We start from the raw sequence: 25,564 nt of genomic DNA, 5'->3' as shown, positions 1-25,564 counted from the left end.
AGCATCCTCTGTTAGATGGACTTTGGTTCATTTTTGACCTTACTACTATGCACCCATAATCTTCTTACCTGTTCTTAGATTTCTTCCGTTTGGCTCTGATGAGGAACACAGTCAGGATGCTACTGACCACAAAAAGCAAAGCCAGGGTAAGACCAAGGCTAAGGGCAGTTTTTTGGACACGTCTTTGGCAGTAAGTATCCATGTACCAGAACACATCCATATTATTGCAACTATGGGAAAGAGAAAAATTGATAAAGGCTACCCACTTCAGAAGGTTCTGGGTAACTCCCAAAAGCAAAACTTTATTGAAAAATTATAAAATTAAAATAATTAAACATGAAAACATAAAAGTCAAATAATATAATACCAGTAGACATCAAACCACAGTTTTCAGGATCTGTGCTGATATCAAATTTCTGCAACCTATCTTCTGGTGTCTCAGTAAGTAGGGAGCCGTCCTAACTTTTCAGGATAGAAGAATAGAATTCCAGAGCTGAGGTAGCTATGGAAAAAGCTTCCAGCTTTTCTGTCAGCACCCAGGCCATCTAGAGAGAGCAACTCAAACCAGATACATTTCCATAGAGTGCATAGGTTGGGAAAAGTCTGCTTTGATGAAATAGGCTTGCAGAGATTGAGGAACCAAACCATAAACTGCTTTGTAGGTAACAACAAAGTACCCAGAAATATACGGGGAACCAAAGCAAGGTTTGTGAGCTGTGTAGGATTCTACTAAAATGAATTTGGACATACCAGAAAGCATTTCATTGCATTAACTTGTCATTTATTTATTTATTTATTGGTTCAATTTATATGCCGGCCTTCTCCGGAGACTCAGGGCTGCTTGCAATGTGTTAAGCAATAGCCTTCATACTTTTTGTATATACCTGCTTAGTAGGGCTTTCAGCCCACCCTAAGCGGTGTTTTTTTTTTACACAAAGTCAGCTTATTGCCCCCACAATCCGGGTCCTCATTTTACCTACCTCGAAAGGATGGAAGGCTGAGTCAACCTTGAGCTTGGTGAGATTTGAACTTGCAGTAATTGCAGGCAGCTGGTGCTACTTAACAGCACTTTAGTCTGCTGCACCACCAAGGCTCATGACAGTCTGCTGATAAATGAAGATTGGAGAAGTAACAACACCTTTCTTATTACACAATCAAAGCAGAACTTTGAGTTCATACCCAACTTTGGTTGTGCCAGTTCTTAATTTTATGTCTTCACTGTTCTGGGAATTTCTTATGTTTTTTTTTTTATTGAAAAAGTTTTCAAATTTGGAATTTCTTATGTTGAACCATGAAATGCTCCTGAGTCTGCATACAGGGAGAAGTCATTTGGAACCAATTTCTTTCAAGACTTTCACCAAATCCTTCTTAGGGAACTCAGAGTCACCATGGAACTACCTTCATGATTATTCAGAAACTTTCTGTTGGATATTGATAGGGAGATCATTCTAATTGATCTTCCCTTCTGTACCAGTTGGTTTTGGTGGGGAGTTTACATCTAATTAAAAATCTGTCCATGACATAAAGTGATATAAATTTTATCCATACATGGATCATAAATAATTTCTCCAAAATAAAAACCAGAACAAGCTTCTAGCTATTCGCATGGTTGTCATGACAGCAATGAATTTCTGAACAACTTCTAACTTAGCCTCCAAAAAAATAAAGACTGAAACCCTCCAAGATGATCATGCTCCAAATCCTTACATAAATCAGAGAAGACAACATTTAATTTTTTCTTGAAATTGATTCATTTTAAAATGTAGGTAATTTCACATTTCTCCTCCATTCTTAAATATTGCAGTCCCTCAAATCACTCAGGCCTTGTAGGCTACATGGTAGATTCAGTACTCCAAGAGAGTTGGAGTCCTTTGGGACCAATCAAACTATATCAAGATTCTCTTTCATTGCAGATAGTTTGGCATTCCAAAGTAATCCTTTTATCTGCTTTTTTCATTTTCTTCATTTTTCTTAAAATTCTACAAGTTGAATATATTTTGATAATTACGTTATAACAGCTTTAGCTTGAAATTTATGGAAACTGTGGGATTCTACAGGCAGAAAAACTTAGGAAGGTAGAAAAGTACCCTATTAAAAGTAGTAACTAATGAAGATTTAAGTAGTTGGTGGCAGTGGTGAAATCCAATTTTTTTTACTACCGGTTCTGTGGGTGAGGCTTGGTGGGCTTGGTGGGCGTGCCAGGAGAAGGATACTGCAAACTCCATTCTCACCCCACTCCAGGGGAAGGATACTACAAAATCCCCATTCCCTCCCCACTCTTGGGGGAAGGATATTGCAAAATCCCACCACACTCGGGGACCAGCCAGAGGTGGTATTTGCCGGTTCTCCGAACTGCTCAAAATTTCCACCAATCTCCAGAACCTGTCAGAACCTGCTGGATTTTACCCCTGGTTGGTGGGCTGATGAATCTAAGGATTCCTTCGATACTCCTCCTCCTTCTGTCTACTTACACGCAGTAGGGCCCAATTTCAGAGAGTCGGCAAACACCATTGAAGCAGTTCATGGAATCTTGAATGCCACTGAAACATCTCGAGACACAGCGCACAGTACCATTTGTTATGTGGGGATAATAGTGGTTTGCATACTGTACACCACTAATATTTTTACAGGGGTCTGGAAAAAAAAGAGGTGCTAAATATATAACGAACTACGCGCAATACATGTAGGTCAAACCAACAAACTGTACTGCAACAAACTATGAGCTTGTGACTGAAATGCAGCAAATTTGCTCAGACATAGCAAGGCCATCCTGTTCCTGCACCAACTGCTCCATATATAGTACAAAAGCAGTTTTGAAAAATATCCTCCCATGGTAGAAAATAAAAAATAGCAAGATGAGCAAGAATGAGTTGTCATTACGATGGACCTACAACTTGAGAGACAGAGAGAGAGAGAGAGAATCAAGATGATTGGAAGAACTGAAAGAATTTATAGGTGGCCCAGCTCTGCAGGGAGGCACTAAAATTCTATTACAAAACAGATGTGGGGACTGAAAACTCATCTTTTCCATCTTTCTTTAGGGTCGTCCTTGTGTCCTTCTAACCATAGCATAAATGTGTCCTTATAGTATATCTTTAACTTTTTTTTCTTTTAGTTTCTGTGCTATTTATAGTATCCTGTTTTCCCCAAAATAAGACATTCCCTGATATTAAGCCCAATCGGGCTTTTGAGCACATGGCAATAAGGCCAAATGTTTATTTCAGGGTTCAAAAAAAATATAAGACAGGGTCTTCTTTTCGGGGAAACATGGTACAATACAGCATTTACTTATGGCCAAGTTCAGTTTTAGCTAAAAAAACAAGCCCCTTTTATATTTTCTTCATCCTTGTTCCTCAACCATGAATTTCCGCTTTATTTTTCCATTATTGTTCAAATACTTCCTCAATATTTCTGGTTTTTCTACATTTGTTAAGAAATACTTCATAATTATAGTGTTTTCGCTATTTCCAGTCCACTGCAATTAAACTTGCCCTTAGCTATTCCAGTTTTAAAACGTTTTCCATCTTCTTCAAACACATTTTTACTACAGGTAGCATCTGATACCTGTAGTGTATCTGATACACTCCACCAATATAGTGGCTGCTGAGATGCCTTCTTCTCTCTGGGGCTGGGCACCATTTCCATGTTATTTTGGCTTGAGCTGTGAGAGAAACAACCCCCTGGCTTCCTCAGAGATATCTGCCTTCAGGATGCTCACTGGTATTTTCCAAAGTTGATAAGTGGATAAGTGGCATCCTTGAACAATATACTGAACCAGTTGTTGCCAAACTTATCCACTGCTCACTTGGGATGCTGCACAGAAAGTCAATTTAAATTGGAAAGGAAAACCAAATTCTGCCTGCTTTGTATTGCTCTTGCTTTAGCACTCTTGTGCATATTAGAATTTTTTAAAATCAATTTTTGGCAGCAAATAATTTCACATAGGCATCCGTTTTACCTTTTTATTTCAGTGGAAGAACAAGAAGACACACAGGGAGAGCTGCACCCCATACCTCTACCGCAGACCTGAGAGCACTAAACCCATGTTCAGAAGTACCATGGTTGACGTGTTTCAGGCATAAAGAAATTGTGTTCCTCTATTCTGTTAGGAAAATTCAATAAATCCTTAGCTTCCACCTCTAAGCACCTGCCTACATTCTCCCAGCTCCAGCCATACTGCTCTTTAGCAAGAATGACTGAGTGTTATTTTCCTGTATAAGAATAAACTTGATGGGAAGTGAAATGAAGCCAGGGAATCCATCCATCCCTTTCCTTAACTTGTCCTACATTTAACAGGAATGACTGCATCATAGGCAGGCCTTACTACTGTCTGTGTTGGGTCTGACAATTGATGCCCATACGTTTTTCTGCTGGCTCAAGGATTAGCACTTTAACATAAATGAAAAACATAAATGACATCTTTAGCATGACCTGCACAGCTTTTTCTCCACCTTCGCCTCCTGTCATTGCCTCACTGCTAATGCTACAAATGGACATATAGGAGCTGGAGAAGATAGATAGATGATAGATAGATGATAGATAGATAGATAGATAGATAGATAGATAGATAGATAGATAGATAGATAGATAGATGATAGATAGATAGAGTGAGTGAGTGAGTGAGTGAGTGAGTGAGTGAGTGAGTGAGTGAGTGAGTTATTCTCCATGGATTTGGTCTGGTGAGTCCTCTTGGCCTCCCATGATTGAGTTATGGGACTGACACTACAAGTTGACATAAAGTAATTTGATGAGATGGATTGATTTGAGTGGTGGATTGCATCTATCCATCAACAAAGCTTCTAGGGACTTTCATTTATGTATGAAAAGCCAGCACTTCAAATACCTGTGGTACTTTTAGCAATTATACATTTAAAATGTGGATTGAACTATTTCATAATTTGGAAATATAAAGCACAGTCCCAATAATCTTGACACATCAACCCAACTGTTTACTGAAACTTACCGTTTAATGAAAAACTTGAATTAAGAATTGGGTTAGGTAAAGGAACAAAGCACAGTTTCGCTCCTGAAAAAAAAAATTGTATGAATTAGTTATCCAGGTTGGTTGTATACCTGTATATTTCCTTCAAGATACTTCTGCATTAAAAACATTGTGATATTAAATAGGATCTCCCCCACCAAAATAATTATCCATTTGAAGTAATCTGGGAAAGAATAAATCATCAAATGATATGTCAAACATTCATCAGTGTCTAAGTTTAAGATTGTAAAAAGTCTTCTGTTGCCTGACAAGGGCCCCCAGTTTCCCAGGCTTCAATCATTTACCTGGCTATCTTTGTAGCTGTACAACCAACAATTTTAGTAGCTTCAAAACTGAATGTATATCCTTGTTCATTGCACTTTGAGGCAATGAACAAACAATTCGGTTTCAGAAAAAAATTATCCTGTAATCTACAACTACTACATTGCAAAAACATATGGACTACACATCTCGATCAGGGCAAAGCAATAGACGCAGTTTATATAGACTTTTGTAAAGCTTTTGATTTGGTGGTACATGACAAATTACTTCGAAAACTAAAATCCTATGGCATTTCTGGACTCCTACATAAATGGATAGCTACCTCCCTGTCAAACATACAACAAGTGGTCAAAATAGAAAGCGCTCTATCAAATCCTGTACATGTTAATAGCGGTATTCCCCAAGGCAGTGTCTCAGGTTCAACACTCTTCATACTTTACATAAATGACCTTTGTGATCATATTAAAAGCAACTGTGTTCTCTTCGCTGATGATGTTAAACTATTCAACACCACCGACAATGCAACTACCCTTCAAAAAAACCTTGACTATGTGTCAGATTGGTCTAACAAGTGGCAACTCCAAATATCAACCAACAAATGCTCTGTCTTGCACATTGGCAAAAAAAATCAAAACATAAAATACAAATTAGATGGGCATGACCTTGTAGATGACCCTCACTCTGTCAAGGACCTTGGAGTACTCATTTCTAATGATCTAAGTGCCCGACCCCACAGTAACAACATTGCCAAAAAGGCATTAAGAGTTGTTAACCTAATCTTGCGTAGCTTCTTCTCTGGTAATGTTGTACTACTAACTAGAGCATACCAAACATTTGCTAGACCAATTCCTGAATACACCTCATCTGTCTGGAACTGCACTGCATATTGGACATAAATACAATTGAGACAGTCCAGAGATATTTTACGAGAAGAGTCCTCCATTCCTCTAACCGCAATAAAATACCTTATGCCACCAGACTTCAAATTTTGGCCTTAGACAATTTAGAACTATGCCGACTTCAATCTACCTAAGCATAGTACATAAAATTATCTGCCACAATATACTTCCTGTCAATGACTACTTCAGCTTCAACCACAACAATACATAAGCAAATAATAGATACAAACTCAAGGTAAATCGTTCCAAACTTGATTGCAGAAAATATGACTTCAGTTACAGAGTGGTCAGTGCCTGGAATGCACTACCTGACTCTGTAGTTTCTTCCCCAAACCCCCAAAACTTTGACCTCTACTGTTGACCTCACCCCATTCCTAAGAGGTCTGTAAGGGGCATGCATAAGTGCACCAGCGTGCCTACCGTCCCTGTCCTAATATTCCTTTTTACTTACTCTTTTCATGTATTCAAATTATGTTTATACTTTTACCTGTTATCTTATATATGCTTGAGAAAATAAACTTATGACTTACCAATGAGTACAAGTCTCTTTGTCTGACCACTCGCTTGCGTTCTTGCAATCTGGTGGTTAGCTTCCTTCCTGTCCTAAATCATCACACACTATATGGCAGGGGGAGAACCCACTTTACAAGGCCAACTATTTGGCACACCTTGCCATACATCAAAAATATTTCAGAAGCAGTAGAACACAGCTTCTGAGATCTGCAAGTGGGATCTCACACTGTCCAGAGGCTACAATTATACACTGGACAAATTATACATTGCAAAGATCTCTTGGAGATGAGATATACTGTATAATGTAATCTACTGGATCCCTTGCATGGATTGATTCTGTGACTATGGAGGACAGATGGGAAGGAAGTTAACCACTGCAAGAATACAAGTGAGCAGTCAGACGAGGATGCCAAACTCAATGATAGCCTCACATTGCAATGAACAATAAACATACATTCAAGTTCAAAGCTACTAAAATTGTTGGCCATGCAGCTACAAAGATAGCCAGGTAAATGATTGAAGTCTGGGAAATGGGCCCTTGTCAGTCAACAGAAGTGCTGATTTATCACCAGCTTTTCAGGTACTTAAGAGCCAAGGGTTTTACAGCTCAAAGAAGCAACAGCCAATCTCATGCCATCAAGATACCAATCAACCAAGTAATAGGAAGTTAACACATAAATATGACCCATAAAATAGCCCAAATAACATATTCCAGTAAAGGGAAGATCCCTGAGGATGGGCTCCAGCATAAATCCGAAAGCTTGGAAGAGTAAATTTCTGGTCCCAATGACTGTGCCAGATTGGATCCTGCAACATTATTCGGGACACTTACATTTGCCTTCATTCAGGAAAAAAAAAAGATGTATTTGCCGCCATCTGGTGGCTATATTGAGATTTGCCATACAGATATGATACCTTGCTCTATCCCCATTATTAAATTTTGTGACAAGGGGGAAGCCATTCAAAGGACATTCCTGCAGAAAAAAGATGGCTCATTCTAAAAACATCTTGTCTAAAAGAAGAATTAGCCAGGAATCTTGCTTATTTGTCAGTCAAAGGAAATCACATTCAAGCAGAAGAGTTTACCAGGATAGATCATACCTGAATCGCTGACACACTCCGCATCATTACGGATGTCTGCCAAGGATTGATTCACTTCCTTTGTAATAGTCTCCATCTGCTGCTGGATTGTTTCCTCATTATTCTTTATTTGTACGTGGAAGATGACTTTATGTTCCACAATAATGCTGCCATTCCTAAGAGAACAATGAAGGAAGAGCAATTCCTCAGGTGCTGAACTACCCTTTATTGCTCCATGAAGATATGCTACAGACTGTTATAACCCCACCCCTTTCCTCCATCAAATGCAAAATGAACTAGTACTTCTACTCCATTTCTACTCTATTTAATCCACACAACAGTTTTCCGAGAGAGCTTAGAATAAAAGTTCAAGACTAGGCCAAAGTACCTCTGGAAGTTTCATAACTGAGTGGGATTTCAACCTGGACTTTAGTCCAATTCTAACTGCTTTAACTTGCAAGAACATTTTTCATCCCCTCAGATGTTTCCTGGAATACATGGTGACTGAAAGTATATATAAAACATGCTCAGGCCCTGGTCTATCCACATTGTTAAAAAAAGAAATCTGAAGAGAAGTTCCTTAAACCAAAAAAGAGAATCCACAATGGGAGAAAAGTTCTACCCATATTTAAGTTCACTTGATGGCTCATCATCCCAAAGAATAAATTAGTCTCTTTCTAGATACCCACTTCATTCGTAAGATCTCCACATCATGGTATCCAGGGACACCACCATAAACACCTTTCATCTATAAGATAGAAAAAGTAAAAGAAAATCTTCATAAACAACGAAATCTATGCCAGGGAAGAGGCTTGAATCAGAAGCAAGCCTCCTAAAGCATTGAGTATGTGGTCTGTGCTATGTCTTGTCTAATTTTCTATCTGAAGAAAGATGAAAATCCAAGAAGCAAATTTTTGATTGGGAAGAAGATACTTTCCTGGTATGAATTAGGACAGCTGACCTTAGTTAAAGAAGAGGGTAAGATACATTACAGTGAAATGGTGACATTGATCAAATGTAGGCTATTTCCTTGATCAATCTTACCTCCTTTTTAAACTGAGCCTGAATTTCCTGAGAATAGCTAGAGTTTAAGTCTTCCAGAGATTTGTTGTACTCTTTGTTAGTAACTTTCACCTGAGCTTCGACAGTAACAGTCACAGATACTAAAAGAGAGGGAAAGAGATATTCATATGAATCTCAACAAGTTACTTCCCTGCAGTGCAAAGGAATTCTAAAATGTGACAGGCAAGAGATAAATGTGTTCCCATTCTCCAACACGGTTTCAAATGCCTAAATCCAAAGATCCTCATCTGGTTTGAAAACTCATTTTTGATTTACTGATACATTTTTAAACTCAGAATACTGCTGGAAGGGACCTTGAAGGTCTTTGACTCCAATCCCCTGCTCAGGCAGGAGACTCTATACCATTTCAGACAAGTGACTGTCCAGTCTCTTCTTAAAAACTTCCAATGATGAAGCACCCACAACTTCTGAAGGCAACCAGTTCCACTGGTTAATTGCTCTCCCTGTTAAGAAATTTCTCCTTAATTCCAGGTTGCTTCTCTCCTTGATTAGTTTCCATCACTTCTTGTCTTGCCTTCTGGTGCTTTGGAAAATAAGTTGATCCCCGCTTCTTTGTGGCAGCCCCTCAAATACTGGAATATTGCTATCATGCCACCCCTAGTCCTTTTTTCCTCTAGATCAGGGGTCCCCAATCCCCAGTCCATGGACCTGCAGCACGCCACAAACAAACAAACAAAACCCCATCAGTGGGATGCAGGAAGCGTGTGAAACCATGCCCCTTCTGGTCTGCAGAAAAACCTCCCTCCACAGAAACAATCCCTGATACCCAAAAAGTTGGGGGCCAGTGCTCTAGACTAGCCGTACCCATATCCTGCAATTGTTCCTCATATGTTTTTGTCTCTGAACCTTAGAATCATCTTAGTTGCTCTTTTCTGCACTTTTTCCAAAGTCTCTTTTTATAATGTGGTGACCAAAACTGGATGCAATATTCCAGGTGTGGTCTTACTAAGGTTTCATAAAGCAGTACTAATACTTCATGATTCTATGCCTCTGTTTATACAACCAAGGATTGTATTAGATTTTTTGGCTGCTGCCATACACTGCTGGCTCATATTTAGGTAATTGTGTACTAGGACTCCAAGGTTCGTCTCACAGTTACTGTTTTTGAGTCAGGTTTCATCTAATCTTTACTTATACCTTTGGTTTTTCCTGCCTAAGTGTAAAACCTTGTTTTTCTCCCCTTTAAATTCCATTTTGTTGGATAGGGCCCATTGTTTAAGTGTGTCAAGATCCTTTTTGATCCTGAGTTTCTGGGGTGTTGGCTATTCCTGCCAGTTTAGTGAAATCTGCAAATCTGATGAGTTCTCCTTTGATTCCCTCATCTAAGTAATTTATAAAGATACTGAAGAGTACTGGGCCTAAGACAGAATCTTGTACTACCCCACTGCTTCCTACCTGCCATGTAGATGTAGTACCATTAAGGATTACTTGTTGAGTAACATTTGCCAACCAGTTACAAATCCATCTGGTAGTGATGCTGCCTATTCCATATTATTCTAGCTTACCAAAAAGTAGGTTTTGGTCTACTTTATTGAATGTCTTAGTGAAATCTAAGTATACTATGTAGTAGCGGCGAATATCTGTGGCTCGGATGTAGGATAAGGATAGAGGTTCATTCTCGGTACCTATGGGTTGATTTCCGATTGTTTCATTACCAAGCTAGGTAACATCTTCAGGAGAATTTAGGGGATGTCAGTGTTGGTGTTCTAATTATAAAGTCTTAGTGTGATCAGTAGGTCTTCTGATGAGGAGATCACGTCAGGTGAGGATCATGTCAGATCAGGATCTTGTGATGGGTTAGGTATAGGTGACATTGGGTAAGGGTCTTGTATACTAAGTTTGCGATGAATATACTATAAGTATACTATGTCCACAGAATTTTGCTACTCTATTAATTTAGTCACTTTGTCAAAGAATGAAAAAAGATTGGTTTGGCAAAGTCTGTTTTTAATAATCCTGTGCTGTTTCTAGTATTTTTTTTTACATTTTTGAGGCAATCTCAAAATCTCGCCTCCATGATTCTCCTTATATGAAGAAACTGTAGTCAGCACAGAACTGGGATATTTTCTTGGTTATTCATGAGAGCTCCTAGCCATTTGGTGGGAAAACATTAGCTCCTAATTAATTACTTTGGCTTGGAGCTGGCAAACCTATAATAGACCTCTATGAACCATCTTTCCCAGAACCCAGACGGAACTGGGAACGGAGAACTATCTATTTCCCAACAGGTTCCTGGTTTAAGTGGACTATAAAGGAGCTCCTGTCAAGCCACATTTCTTCCATATGCAATCTCCTTATTCTAGTATGATAATCCAACATATCTGAAAGGAAGAATTTGTTTTAGGCTGCCATCAGGAAATCACGCTCTCCCTGGTTGTACTTACATTCAGGGATTGGAATTTCACCCCAGAGGAACTCACACTTGGGTCCATAGAAGAAATCGTCATTACAGAGGCACTTGGTTCCATCATAGGTTCCACCATTCTGGCATAACTCTGGAACAGAAAAGTCCCCTTATACAGATCTAATTTGAAAGTTACGATCAATGCAGCAATTTACATAGAAATATAATTCTTTATCACAGTATGCATGTATAAAAAATAAACAATGCAGCAGATAAATGAAGTGAGTTTACAAGCGTTCATATGACGCCAAATTGCTCCTCACTCTTTCAGCCTCTAACGTGACATTAGCTGACAGGAAGGATGGAGAGGCTGATCATTTTTAAGCAATGAAGTAGAAAATGAAATAAATGCAATTAAGAATTTTTTTAGTTTAAAAAAATTCTTGCCTTTTTTCATTAGACAAACATTCTCTTCATCATTTTTAAATGTTTGTTGATCTGAATCAGTTCTGACCTTCCTTTCTTAAGATACTAACACTGCAATGCAATTATTCAAATACGTACAAAGATCTTAATCACAAACAGTTGTCTCCAGAGGAGCATTGGAGAGAGAGTTCTGCATAACAGCCCTCCTTCAAACCAAAATTTGGCAAGACCAGATTAAAAACAATTCTGTGAATATGAAGTAATCTGCACAAACCCATTAATGATTGGTGCTCCCTTACTTTAGAACTTGGCACAAGGCAGCCATGTCCCAAAGGAGGTGTCCATCCTCCTAATCTCCCAGAACAGATGGCAGCTTCCTGTGGACTTTCAGCTGCTGTGAAATATCACTCTCAGCTACCCCAGACACGATCCCCAGTAGTAGGAGATGAGGGAGTAGTCACTAAATAGGGAAAGCCGGAAATATCATTCTCAGATTATGGAGGGAGAATCACCTCATATGATTATACTTCTGTCACAGGCACATTTACAAGGGATAATGTCAATGGTATCATTTGATAGAAATGTGATGAATAGTAGTAATCCCATTCATACTCAATCTGCCCTAAACTGAGGCCATTCTAAAAAAAGTAGAACATCCAGGCTGTGCTTCAGACCAAAAGTCACCATAGTTTGATCACAGGAAAGGAAAAATTGCCATGACTTTTGAAAAATTTAAAATAGGAATAACCAAACATATAGATCAAATGAAAACTGATACTTACCACTGGTGGTAGTTCTGGTAGTACTCTTGACAGTAGTAGCTTTGGTAGTCGAAGTGGTAGTGGAAGGCCTGCTAGTACTCTTGGCAGTAGTAGTTTTGGTAGTAGAAGGGCTGATAGTAATCTTGGAAATAGTAGTTTTGGTAGTGGAAGGACTGGTAGTAATCCTGGCCGTAGTAGTTTTGGTAGTGGAAGGACTGGTAGTAATCTTGGCAGTAGTAGTTTTGGGAGTGGAAGGGCTGGTAGTAATCTTGGCCGTAGTAGTTTTGGTAGTGGAAGGACTGGTAGTAATCTTGGCAGTAGTAGTTTTGGGAGTGGAAGGGCTGCTACTACTCTTGGAAATAGTAGTTTTGGCAGCGGAAGGACTGGTAGTAATCTTGGCCGTAGTAGTTTTGGGAATGGAAGGGCTGGTAGTATTCTTGGCAATTGTAGTATTCGTAGTGGAAGGGCTGCTATTACTCTTCTCAGTAGTAGCTATGGTAGTGGAAGGACTGATAGTAATCTTGGCAGCAGTTATGGTAGTGGAATGGCTGGTAGTACTCTTCTCAGTAGTAGTTTTGGGAGTAGAAGGGTTGTTAGTATTCTTGGTAATAGTAGTTTTTGGAGTGGAAGGACTGGTAGTAATCTTGGCAGTAGTAGTTTTGGGAGTGGAAGGGCTGGCAGTACTCTTGGGAATTGTAGTATTCGTAGTGGAAGGGCTACTAGTACTCTTCTCAGTAGTAGCTATGGTAGTGGAAGGACTGGTAGTAATCTTGGCAGCAGATATGGTAGTGGAATGGCTGGTAGTACTCTTCTCAGTAGTAGTTTTGGGAGTAGAAGGGTTGTTAGTATTCTTGGTAATAGTAGTTTTTGGAGTGGAAGGACTGGTAGTAATCTTGGCAGTAGTAGTTTTGGGAGTGGAAGGGCTGGCAGTACCCTTGGCAATTGTAGTATTCGTAGTGGAAGGGCTACTAGTACTCTTCTCAGTAGTAGTTATGGTAGTGGTAGGACTGGTAGTAATTTTGGCAGTAGTTATGATAGTGGAATGGCTGGTAGTACTCTTCCCAGTAGTAGTTATGGTAGTGAAAAGGCTGCTAGTACTCTTGGCAATTATAGTTTCCATAGTGGAAGGGCTGCTAGTAATCTTGACAGAAGTAGTTTTGGTAGTGGAAGGGCCGGTAGTACTCTTCTCAGTAGTAGTTATGGTAGCGGAAGAGCTGCTAGTAATCTTAACAGTAGTAGTTTTGGGAGTGGAAGGACTGCTACTACTCTTGATAACGGTAGTTTTGGGAGTGGAAGGACTGTTAATAATCTTGGCAGTAGTAGTTTTGGGAGTGGAAATGCTGGTAGTACTCTTGGCAATTGTAGTATTTGTAGTGGAAGGGCTGGTAGTACTCTTTGCAGTAGTAGTTCTAGTAGTGAAAGGGCTGCTTGTACTCTTGGCAATTGTAGTTTTTGTAGTGGAACGGGTGCTAGTACTCTCAGTAGTAGTTAGGGTAGTGGAAGTGCTGCTGGTACTCTTGGTAATACTAGTTTTGGGAGTGGAAGGACTGGTAGTAAACTTGGCAGTAGTAGTTTTGGTAGTGGAAGGGCTGGTAGTACTGTTCTCACTAGTAGCTATGGTAGTGGAAGGGCTGATAGTACTTTTGGCAACTGTAGTTTTCATAGTTGAGGAGCTGGTAGTACCCTTATGAGAAGTAGTTATGGCAGTGGAAGGGCTGCTAGTAATCTGGGCCATAGTAGTTTTGGAAGTGAAAGGGCTGGTAGTAATCTTGGCTGTAGTAGTTTTGTTAGTGGAGGAATCTGTGGGATCAATGACTGTACTTCCCTCGCTATCGGTGAGGCCTGTGTTTGCGGTGCTGCTCAGTGTTTCACCGCAAGGAGAAGTCATGAAAGCTGTGGTTGCATTGACATCGGTTAAGGTGGGACTGCTATAGGTTGGGAAGCCTGGGGTTTCTGCAGTTAAAGGACTTGGGGAAGGTGTGCTAGGATTGACATCACCCGTGGTGGCGCTGGGCGCTTTTGCAGAAGTGAGTATTTCACCCGACACAGCACTCGTGGACGCTATGCTCGTTACGTTGCTTGGTGACGTGCTTGCAGATGTTGAGCGGCTGAGATCTGTACCCGAGCTGGATGTTTCCCGCCCAGCAGATGTTGTACTCGTGATGGTGGTGGAGAAATCAGTTAAGGTTCTAGTGGAATCCGATGAGGAGGTAGGACTTTCAGGTGAGAGGGATGTAGTGGAAGGACTGCTGGTAATCTTGGCAGTAGTAGTTTTGGTAGTGGAAGGACTGGTAGTAATCTTAGCTGTAGTAGATTTGGTAGTGGAGGAATCGGTGGGATCAATGACTGTACTTCCCTCTTTGTCGGTGAGGCCTGTGTTTGCGGTGCTGGTCGGTGTTTCACCGCGAGGAGAAGTCATGAAAGCTGTGGTTGTATTGACATCGGTAACAGTGGGGCTGCTATAGGTTGGGAAGCCTGGGGTATCTGTAGTTAAAGGACTTTGGGAAGGTGTGCTAGGATTGACATCACTCGTGGTGGAGCTGGGGGCTTTTGCAGAAGTGAGTATTTCACCCGACACAGCACTCGTGGACGCTATGCTCGTTACGTTGCTCGGTGACGTGCTTGCAGATGTTGAGCGGCTGATATCTGTACCCGAGCTGGATGTTTCCCGCCCAGCAGATGTTGTACTCGTGATGGTGGTGGAGAAATCAGTTAAGGTTCTAGTGGAATCCGATGAGGAGGTAGGACTTTCAGGTGAGAGGGATGTAGTTAAAGCGTTGTCGATGGTGCTTTCTCTCCCGGTGCTGTCGAGCGTGGTCAGGGAGGTGTGCGTTTCCCCCAAGGGAGTATTTCCGGATGGGGTTCTGGTAGCCACATGAGCCGTTGTGGAACTCGTTGGGGTTAAGTGGCTGTGCGCCGTTGCGGGGGTCCGTGTCTCAACTGAGGTAGTCGAGACCGTAGCCAGGGTGGTTCCGATATCATTCCCTGTGGGAGACGTACTTGGTAGAGGGCTGTCTGTTTTCTCTGAAGGAGCAGTGGTTGAAGCTGTGTGTCTACTGGCTTGCATCCCTGTGGTCCTGAGCGATGTTGAGGGAGTGTGTGTTTCATCCAAGGGAGCACTTGTGGAAGCTATGCTTGCAGTGGCATCCCTCATTGTTGTGGTGGGCTCCGCTGAGGGCCTTTCTGAGGATGCAGAGTTATGGGTTGCAGTGGAGGGAGAGGTGGAGAAAGCTGCCTTTGTGGTGACATTGCTGAAGGCGCTGCTGGTATGGTATGAAGAAGTGTAGGATTGCTCGGAGAGGGTCCCTGTCAAAGCTGTGCTTCCAGCGACCTCATTCCCTGTGGGGCTGGTCATGGTTGGTGAGAGCTGTGCTCCTGCCGAGGGAGTACTTGCGGATGCGGGTTTTGAAGTGACATCACTTGCTGTGCCAGCGGCATTTTCTGGTGCACTGTGTGCTGTTGCGGAACTGAGTGTCTCGGAAGAGAGAGTGCTTGTGGATGGGATGGTTTCAGGGGAATCATTCATGGTGGTATCGGCCCGGGAGGGGGGACTCTGTGTTATATGCGAAGGAGAAGTTGTGAAAGCTGAGTCTAGAGTCCCATTGTCCCCCGACATGCTGAATGTTGTGAAGCTCGGCGTTGTCCCAGGGAGGGTACTAGGGGAAAGCACGTCTACAGTCCCCTCGCTGAGGCTGGTACTGATCTGCGTCGACCTGCTGGCACTTGATGTACGGGTATATCCTTCCCCTGAGAGTGAGGTCGATGCTGCTTGAGGACTGACATCAGTTATGGTGCTGCTGGCTTCCGCAGAAGGGCTTGGTTTCTCCTGGGAGGGTGTCCTTGTTGGAGCTGGAGTTGCAGTGACATGGGTTCCTATGGTGCTGCCATTTTCTGTTTGATCTGCGGGAGAATCGGTGGAATCAATGACTGTACTTCCCTCGTTGTCGGTGACGCCTGTGTTTGCGGTGCTGTTCAGTGTTTCACCGCGAGGGGAAGTCATGAAAGCTGTGGTTGTATTGACATCGGTAACAGTGGGGCTGCTATAGGTTGGGAAGCCTGGGGTTTCTGTAGTTAAAGGAGTTTGGGAAGGTGTGCTAGGATTGACATCACCCGTGGTGGCGCTGGGCGCTTTTGCAGAAGTGAGTATTTCACCCGACACAGCACTCGTGGACGCTATGCTCGTTACGTTGCTCGGTGACGTGCTTGCAGATGTTGAGCGGCTGAGATCTGTACCCGAGCTGGATGTTTCCCGCCCAGCAGATGTTGTACTCGTGATGGTGGTGGAGAAATCAGTTAAGGTTCTAGTGGAATCCGATGAGGAGGTAGGACTTTCAGGTGAGAGGGATGTAGTGGAAGGACTGCTGGTAATCTTGGCAGTAGTAGTTTTGGTAGTGGAAGGACTGGTAGTAATCTTAGCTGTAGTAGATTTGGTAGTGGAGGAATCGGTGGGATCAATGACTGTACTTCCCTCTTTGTCGGTGAGGCCTGTGTTTGCGGTGCTGGTCGGTGTTTCACCGCGAGGAGAAGTCATGAAAGCTGTGGTTGTATTGACATCGGTAACAGTGGGGCTGCTATAGGTTGGGAAGCCTGGGGTATCTGTAGTTAAAGGACTTTGGGAAGGTGTGCTAGGATTGACATCACTCGTGGTGGAGCTGGGGGCTTTTGCAGAAGTAAGTATTTCACCCGACACAGCACTCGTGGACGCTATGCTCGTTACGTTGCTCGGTGACGTGCTTGCAGATGTTGAGCGGCTGATATCTGTACCCGAGCTGGATGTTTCCCGCCCAGCAGATGTTGTACTCGTGATGGTGGTGGAGAAATCAGTTAAGGTTCTAGTGGAATCCGATGAGGAGGTAGGACTTTCAGGTGAGAGGGATGTAGTTAAAGCGTTGTCGATGGTGCTTTCTCTCCCGGTGCTGTCGAGCGTGGTCAGGGAGGTGTGCGTTTCCCCCAAGGGAGTATTTCCGGATGGGGTTCTGGTAGCCACATGAGCCGTTGTGGAACTCGTTGGGGTTAAGTGGCTGTGCGCCGTTGCGGGGGTCCGTGTCTCAACTGAGGTAGTCGAGACCGTAGCCAGGGTGGTTCCGATATCATTCCCTGTGGGAGACGTACTTGGTAGAGGGCTGTCTGTTTTCTCTGAAGGAGCAATGGTTGAAGCTGTGTGTCTACTGGCTTGCATCCCTGTGGTCCTGAGCGATGTTGAGGGAGTGTGTGTTTCATCCAAGGGAGCACTTGTGGAAGCTATGCTTGCAGTGGCATCCCTCATTGTTGTGGTGGGCTCCGCTGAGGGCCTTTCTGAGGATGCAGAGTTATGGGTTGCAGTGGAGGGAGAGGTGGAGAAAGCTGCCTTTGTGGTGACATTGCTGAAGGCGCTGCTGGTATGGTATGAAGAAGTGTAGGATTGCTCGGAGAGGGTCCCTGTCAAAGCTGTGCTTCCAGCGACCTCATTCCCTGTGGGGCTGGTCATGGTTGGTGAGAGCTGTGCTCCTGCCGAGGGAGTACTTGCGGATGCGGGTTTTGAAGTGACATCACTTGCTGTGCCAGCGGCATTTTCTGGTGCACTGTGTGCTGTTGCGGAACTGAGTGTCTCGGAAGAGAGAGTGCTTGTGGATGGGATGGTTTCAGGGGAATCATTCATGGTGGTATCGGCCCGGGAGGGGGGACTCTGTGTTATATGCGAAGGAGAAGTTGTGAAAGCTGAGTCTAGAGTCCCATTGTCCCCCGACATGCTGAATGTTGTGAAGCTCGGCGTTGTCCCAGGGAGGGTACTAGGGGAAAGCACGTCTACAGTCCCCTCGCTGAGGCTGGTACTGATCTGCGTCGACCTGCTGGCACTTGATGTACGGGTATATCCTTCCCCTGAGAGTGAGGTCGATGCTGCTTGAGGACTGACATCAGTTATGGTGCTGCTGGCTTCCGCAGAAGGGCTTGGTTTCTCCTGGGAGGGTGTCCTTGTTGGAGCTGGAGTTGCAGTGACATGGGTTCCTATGGTGCTGCCATTTTCTGTTTGATCTGCGGGAGAATCGGTGGAATCAATGACTGTACTTCCCTCGTTGTCGGTGACGCCTGTGTTTGCGGTGCTGTTCAGTGTTTCACCGCGAGGGGAAGTCATGAAAGCTGTGGTTGTATTGACATCGGTAACAGTGGGGCTGCTATAGGTTGGGAAGCCTGGGGTTTCTGTAGTTAAAGGAGTTTGGGAAGGTGTGCTAGGATTGACATCACCCGTGGTGGCGCTGGGCGCTTTTGCAGAAGTGAGTATTTCACCCGACACAGCACTCGTGGATGCTATGCTCGTCACGTTGCTCGGTGAGGTGCTTGCAGATGTTGAGCGGCTGAGATCTGTATCCGAGCTGGATGTTTCCCACACGGCAGATGTTGTACTCGTGATGGTGGTGGAGAAATCGGTTAAGGTTCTAGTGGAATCCAATGAGGAGGTAGAACTTTCAGGTGAGAGGGATGTAGTGGAAGGACTGCTGGTAATCTTGGCAGTAGTAGTTTTGGTAGTGGAAGGACTGGTAGTAATCTTAGCTGTAGTAGATTTGGTAGTGGAGGAATCGGTGGGATCAATGACTGTACTTCCCTCTTTGTCGGTGAGGCCTGTGTTTGCGGTGCTGGTCGGTGTTTCACCGCGAGGAGAAGTCATGAAAGCTGTGGTTGTATTGACATCAGTAACAGTGGGGCTGCTATAGGTTGGGAAGCCTGGGGTATCTGTAGTTAAAGGACTTTGGGAAGGTGTGCTAGGATTGACATCACTCGTGGTGGAGCTGGGGGCTTTTGCAGAAGTGAGTATTTCACCCGACACAGCACTCGTGGACGCTATGCTTGTTACGTTGCTCGGTGACGTGCTTGCAGATGTTGAGCGGCTGATATCTGTACCCGAGCTGGATGTTTCCCGCCCAGCAGATGTTGTACTCGTGATGGTGGTGGAGAAATCAGTTAAGGTTCTAGTGGAATCCGATGAGGAGGTAGGACTTTCAGGTGAGAGGGATGTAGTTAAAGCGTTGTCGATGGTGCTTTCTCTCCCGGTGCTGTCGAGCGTGGTCAGGGAGGTGTGCGTTTCCCCCAAGGGAGTATTTCCGGATGGGGTTCTGGTAGCCACATGAGCCGTTGTGGAACTCGTTGGGGTTAAGTGGCTGTGCGCCGTTGCGGGGGTCCGTGTCTCAACTGAGGTAGTCGAGACCGTAGCCAGGGTGGTTCCGATATCATTCCCTGTGGGAGACGTACTTGGTAGAGGGCTGTCTGTTTTCTCTGAAGGAGCAGTGGTTGAAGCTGTGTGTCTACTGGCTTGCATCCCTGTGGTCCTGAGCGATGTTGAGGGAGTGTGTGTTTCATCCAAGGGAGCACTTGTGGAAGCTATGCTTGCAGTGGCATCCCTCATTGTTGTGGTGGGCTCCGCTGAGGGCCTTTCTGAGGATGCAGAGTTATGGGTTGCAGTGGAGGGAGAGGTGGAGAAAGCTGCCTTTGTGGTGACATTGCTGAAGGCGCTGCTGGTATGGTATGAAGAAGTGTAGGATTGCTCGGAGAGGGTCCCTGTCAAAGCTGTGCTTCCAGCGACCGCATTCCCTGTGGGGCTGGTCATGGTTGGTGAGAGCTGTGCTCCTGCCGAGGGAGTACTTGCGGATGCGGGTTTTGAAGTGACATCACTTGCTGTGCCAGCAGCATTTTCTGGTGCACTGTGTGCTGTTGCGGAACTGAGTGTCTCGGAAGAGAGAGTGCTTGTGGATGGGGTGGTTTCAGGGGAATCATTCATGGTGGTATCGGCCTGGGAGGGGGGACTCTGTGTTATATGCGAAGGAGAAGTTGTGAAAGCTGAGTCTAGAGTCCCATTGTCCCCCGACATGCTGAATGTTGTGAAGCTCGGCGTTGTCCCAGGGAGGGTACTAGGGGAAAGCACGTCTACAGTCCCCTCGCTGAGGCTGGTACTGATCTGCGTCGACCTGCTGGCACTTGATGTACGGGTATATCCTTCCCCTGAGAGTGAGGTCGATGCTGCTTGAGGACTGACATCAGTTATGGTGCTGCTGGCTTCCGCAGAAGGGCTTGGTTTCTCCTGGGAGGGTGTCCTTGTTGGAGCTGGAGTTGCAGTGACATGGGTTCCTATGGTGCTGCCATTTTCTGTTTGATCTGCGGGAGAATCGGTGGAATCAATGACTGTACTTCCCTCGTTGTCGGTGAGGCCTGTGTTTGCGGTGCTGTTCAGTGTTTCACCGCGAGGGGAAGTCATGAAAGCTGTGGTTGTATTGACATCGGTAACAGTGGGGCTGCTATAGGTTGGGAAGCCTGGGGTTTCTGTAGTTAAAGGAGTTTGGGAAGGTGTGCTAGGATTGACATCACCCGTGGTGGCGCTGGGCGCTTTTGCAGAAGTGAGTATTTCACCCGACACAGCACTCGTGGATGCTATGCTCGTCACGTTGCTCGGTGAGGTGCTTGCAGATGTTGAGCGGCTGAGATCTGTATCCGAGCTGGATGTTTCCCGCACGGCAGATGTTGTACTCGTGATGGTGGTGGAGAAATCGGTTAAGGTTCTAGTGGAATCCAATGAGGAGGTAGAACTTTCAGGTGAGAGGGATGTAGTGGAAGGACTGCTGGTAATCTTGGCAGTAGTAGTTTTGGTAGTGGAAGGACTGGTAGTAATCTTAGCTGTAGTAGATTTGGTAGTGGAGGAATTGGTGGGATCAATGACTGTACTTCCCTCTTTGTCGGTGAGGCCTGTGTTTGCGGTGCTGGTCGGTGTTTCACCGCGAGGAGAAGTCATGAAAGCTGTGGTTGTATTGACATCGGTAACAGTGGGGCTGCTATAGGTTGGGAAGCCTGGGGTATCTGTAGTTAAAGGACTTTGGGAAGGTGTGCTAGGATTGACATCACTCGTGGTGGAGCTGGGGGCTTTTGCAGAAGTGAGTATTTCACCCGACACAGCACTCGTGGACGCTATGCTCGTTACGTTGCTCGGTGACTTGCTTGCAGATGTTGAGCGGCTGATATCTGTACCCGAGCTGGATGTTTCCCGCCCAGCAGATGTTGTACTCGTGATGGTGGTGGAGAAATCAGTTAAGGTTCTAGTGGAATCCGATGAGGAGGTAGGACTTTCAGGTGAGAGGGATGTAGTTAAAGCGTTGTCGATGGTGCTTTCTCTCCCGGTGCTGTCGAGCGTGGTCAGGGAGGTGTGCGTTTCCCCCAAGGGAGTATTTCCAGATGGGGTTCTGGTAGCCACATGAGCCGTTGTGGAACTCGTTGGGGTTAAGTGGCTGTGCGCCGTTGCGGGGGTCCGTGTCTCAACTGAGGTAGTCGAGACCGTAGCCAGGGTGGTTCCGATATCATTCCCTGTGGGAGACGTACTTGGTAGAGGGCTGTCTGTTTTCCCTGAAGGAGCAGTGGTTGAAGCTGTGTGTCTACTGGCTTGCATCCCTGTGGTCCTGAGCGATGTTGAGGGAGTGTGTGTTTCATCCAAGGGAGCACTTGTGGAAGCTATGCTTGCAGTGGCATCCCTCATTGTTGTGGTGGGCTCCGCTGAGGGCCTTTCTGAGGATGCAGAGTTATGGGTTGCAGTGGAGGGAGAGGTAGAGAAAGCTGCCTTTGTGGTGACATTGCTGAAGGCGCTGCTGGTATGGTATGAAGAAGTGTAGGATTGCTCGGAGAGGGTCCCTGTCAAAGCTGTGCTTCCAGCGACCTCATTCCCTGTGGGGCTGGTCATGGTTGGTGAGAGCTGTGCTCCTGCCGAGGGAGTACTTGCGGATGCGGGTTTTGAAGTGACATCACTTGCTGTGCCAGCGGCATTTTCTGGTGCACTGTGTGCTGTTGCGGAACTGAGTGTCTCGGAAGAGAGAGTGCTTGTGGATGGGGTGGTTTCAGGGGAATCATTCATGGTGGTATCGGCCCGGGAGGGGGGACTCTGTGTTATATGCGAAGGAGAAGTTGTGAAAGCTGAGTCTAGAGTCCCATTGTCCCCCGACATGCTGAATGTTGTGAAGCTCGGCGTTGTCCCAGGGAGGGTACTAGGGGAAAGCACGTCTACAGTCCCCTCGCTGAGGCTGGTACTGATCTGCGTCGACCTGCTGGCACTTGATGTACGGGTATATCCTTCCCCTGAGAGTGAGGTCGATGCTGCTTGAGGACTGACATCAGTTATGGTGCTGCTGGCTTCCGCAGAAGGGCTTGGTTTCTCCTGGGAGGCTGTCCTTGTTGGAGCTGGAGTTGCAGTGACATGGGTTCCTATGGTGCTGCCATTTTCTGTTTGATCTGCGGGAGAATCGGTGGAATCAATGACTGTACTTCCCTCGTTGTCGGTGAGGCCTGTGTTTGCGGTGCTGTTCAGTGTTTCACCGCGAGGGGAAGTCATGAAAGCTGTGGTTGTATTGACATCGGTAACAGTGGGGCTGCTATAGGTTGGGAAGCCTGGGGTTTCTGTAGTTAAAGGAGTTTGGGAAGGTGTGCTAGGATTGACATCACCCGTGGTGGCGCTGGGCGCTTTTGCAGAAGTGAGTATTTCACCCGACACAGCACTCGTGGATGCTATGCTCGTCACGTTGCTCGGTGAGGTGCTTGCAGATGTTGAGCGGCTGAGATCTGTATCCGAGCTGGATGTTTCCCACACGGCAGATGTTGTACTCGTGATGGTGGTGGAGAAATCGGTTAAGGTTCTAGTGGAATCCAATGAGGAGGTAGAACTTTCAGGTGAGAGGGATGTAGTGGAAGGACTGCTGGTAATCTTGGCAGTAGTAGTTTTGGTAGTGGAAGGACTGGTAGTAATCTTAGCTGTAGTAGATTTGGTAGTGGAGGAATCGGTGGGATCAATGACTGTACTTCCCTCTTTGTCGGTGAGGCCTGTGTTTGCGGTGCTGGTCGGTGTTTCACCGCGAGGAGAAGTCATGAAAGCTGTGGTTGTATTGACATCGGTAACAGTGGGGCTGCTATAGGTTGGGAAGCCTGGGGTATCTGTAGTTAAAGGACTTTGGGAAGGTGTGCTAGGATTGACATCACTCGTGGTGGAGCTGGGGGCTTTTGCAGAAGTGAGTATTTCACCCGACACAGCACTCGTGGACGCTATGCTTGTTACGTTGCTCGGTGACGTGCTTGCAGATGTTGAGCGGCTGATATCTGTACCCGAGCTGGATGTTTCCCGCCCAGCAGATGTTGTACTCGTGATGGTGGTGGAGAAATCAGTTAAGGTTCTAGTGGAATCCGATGAGGAGGTAGGACTTTCAGGTGAGAGGGATGTAGTTAAAGCGTTGTCGATGGTGCTTTCTCTCCCGGTGCTGTCGAGCGTGGTCAGGGAGGTGTGCGTTTCCCCCAAGGGAGTATTTCCGGATGGGGTTCTGGTAGCCACATGAGCCGTTGTGGAACTCGTTGGGGTTAAGTGGCTGTGCGCCGTTGCGGGGGTCCGTGTCTCAACTGAGGTAGTCGAGACCGTAGCCAGGGTGGTTCCGATATCATTCCCTGTGGGAGACGTACTTGGTAGAGGGCTGTCTGTTTTCTCTGAAGGAGCAGTGGTTGAAGCTGTGTGTCTACTGGCTTGCATCCCTGTGGTCCTGAGCGATGTTGAGGGAGTGTGTGTTTCATCCAAGGGAGCACTTGTGGAAGCTATGCTTGCAGTGGCATCCCTCATTGTTGTGGTGGGCTCCGCTGAGGGCCTTTCTGAGGATGCAGAGTTATGGGTTGCAGTGGAGGGAGAGGTGGAGAAAGCTGCCTTTGTGGTGACATTGCTGAAGGCGCTGCTGGTATGGTATGAAGAAGTGTAGGATTGCTCGGAGAGGGTCCCTGTCAAAGCTGTGCTTCCAGCGACCGCATTCCCTGTGGGGCTGGTCATGGTTGGTGAGAGCTGTGCTCCTGCCGAGGGAGTACTTGCGGATGCGGGTTTTGAAGTGACATCACTTGCTGTGCCAGCAGCATTTTCTGGTGCACTGTGTGCTGTTGCGGAACTGAGTGTCTCGGAAGAGAGAGTGCTTGTGGATGGGGTGGTTTCAGGGGAATCATTCATGGTGGTATCGGCCTGGGAGGGGGGACTCTGTGTTATATGCGAAGGAGAAGTTGTGAAAGCTGAGTCTAGAGTCCCATTGTCCCCCGACATGCTGAATGTTGTGAAGCTCGGCGTTGTCCCAGGGAGGGTACTAGGGGAAAGCACGTCTACAGTCCCCTCGCTGAGGCTGGTACTGATCTGCGTCGACCTGCTGGCACTTGATGTACGGGTATATCCTTCCCCTGAGAGTGAGGTCGATGCTGCTTGAGGACTGACATCAGTTATGGTGCTGCTGGCTTCCGCAGAAGGGCTTGGTTTCTCCTGGGAGGGTGTCCTTGTTGGAGCTGGAGTTGCAGTGACATGGGTTCCTATGGTGCTGCCATTTTCTGTTTGATCTGCGGGAGAATCGGTGGAATCAATGACTGTACTTCCCTCGTTGTCGGTGAGGCCTGTGTTTGCGGTGCTGTTCAGTGTTTCACCGCGAGGGGAAGTCATGAAAGCTGTGGTTGTATTGACATCGGTAACAGTGGGGCTGCTATAGGTTGGGAAGCCTGGGGTTTCTGTAGTTAAAGGAGTTTGGGAAGGTGTGCTAGGATTGACATCACCCGTGGTGGCGCTGGGCGCTTTTGCAGAAGTGAGTATTTCACCCGACACAGCACTCGTGGATGCTATGCTCGTCACGTTGCTCGGTGAGGTGCTTGCAGATGTTGAGCGGCTGAGATCTGTATCCGAGCTGGATGTTTCCCGCACGGCAGATGTTGTACTCGTGATGGTGGTGGAGAAATCGGTTAAGGTTCTAGTGGAATCCAATGAGGAGGTAGAACTTTCAGGTGAGAGGGATGTAGTGGAAGGACTGCTGGTAATCTTGGCAGTAGTAGTTTTGGTAGTGGAAGGACTGGTAGTAATCTTAGCTGTAGTAGATTTGGTAGTGGAGGAATTGGTGGGATCAATGACTGTACTTCCCTCTTTGTCGGTGAGGCCTGTGTTTGCGGTGCTGGTCGGTGTTTCACCGCGAGGAGAAGTCATGAAAGCTGTGGTTGTATTGACATCGGTAACAGTGGGGCTGCTATAGGTTGGGAAGCCTGGGGTATCTGTAGTTAAAGGACTTTGGGAAGGTGTGCTAGGATTGACATCACTCGTGGTGGAGCTGGGGGCTTTTGCAGAAGTGAGTATTTCACCCGACACAGCACTCGTGGACGCTATGCTCGTTACGTTGCTCGGTGACTTGCTTGCAGATGTTGA

Source organism: Pantherophis guttatus, chromosome 4 (genome assembly GCF_059756535.1).
Source record: "Pantherophis guttatus breed Tessera chromosome 4, ASM5975653v1, whole genome shotgun sequence".
In the NCBI taxonomy this organism is placed as follows: Eukaryota; Metazoa; Chordata; class Lepidosauria; order Squamata; family Colubridae; genus Pantherophis; species Pantherophis guttatus.
This window is presented reverse-complemented; position numbering follows the sequence as displayed.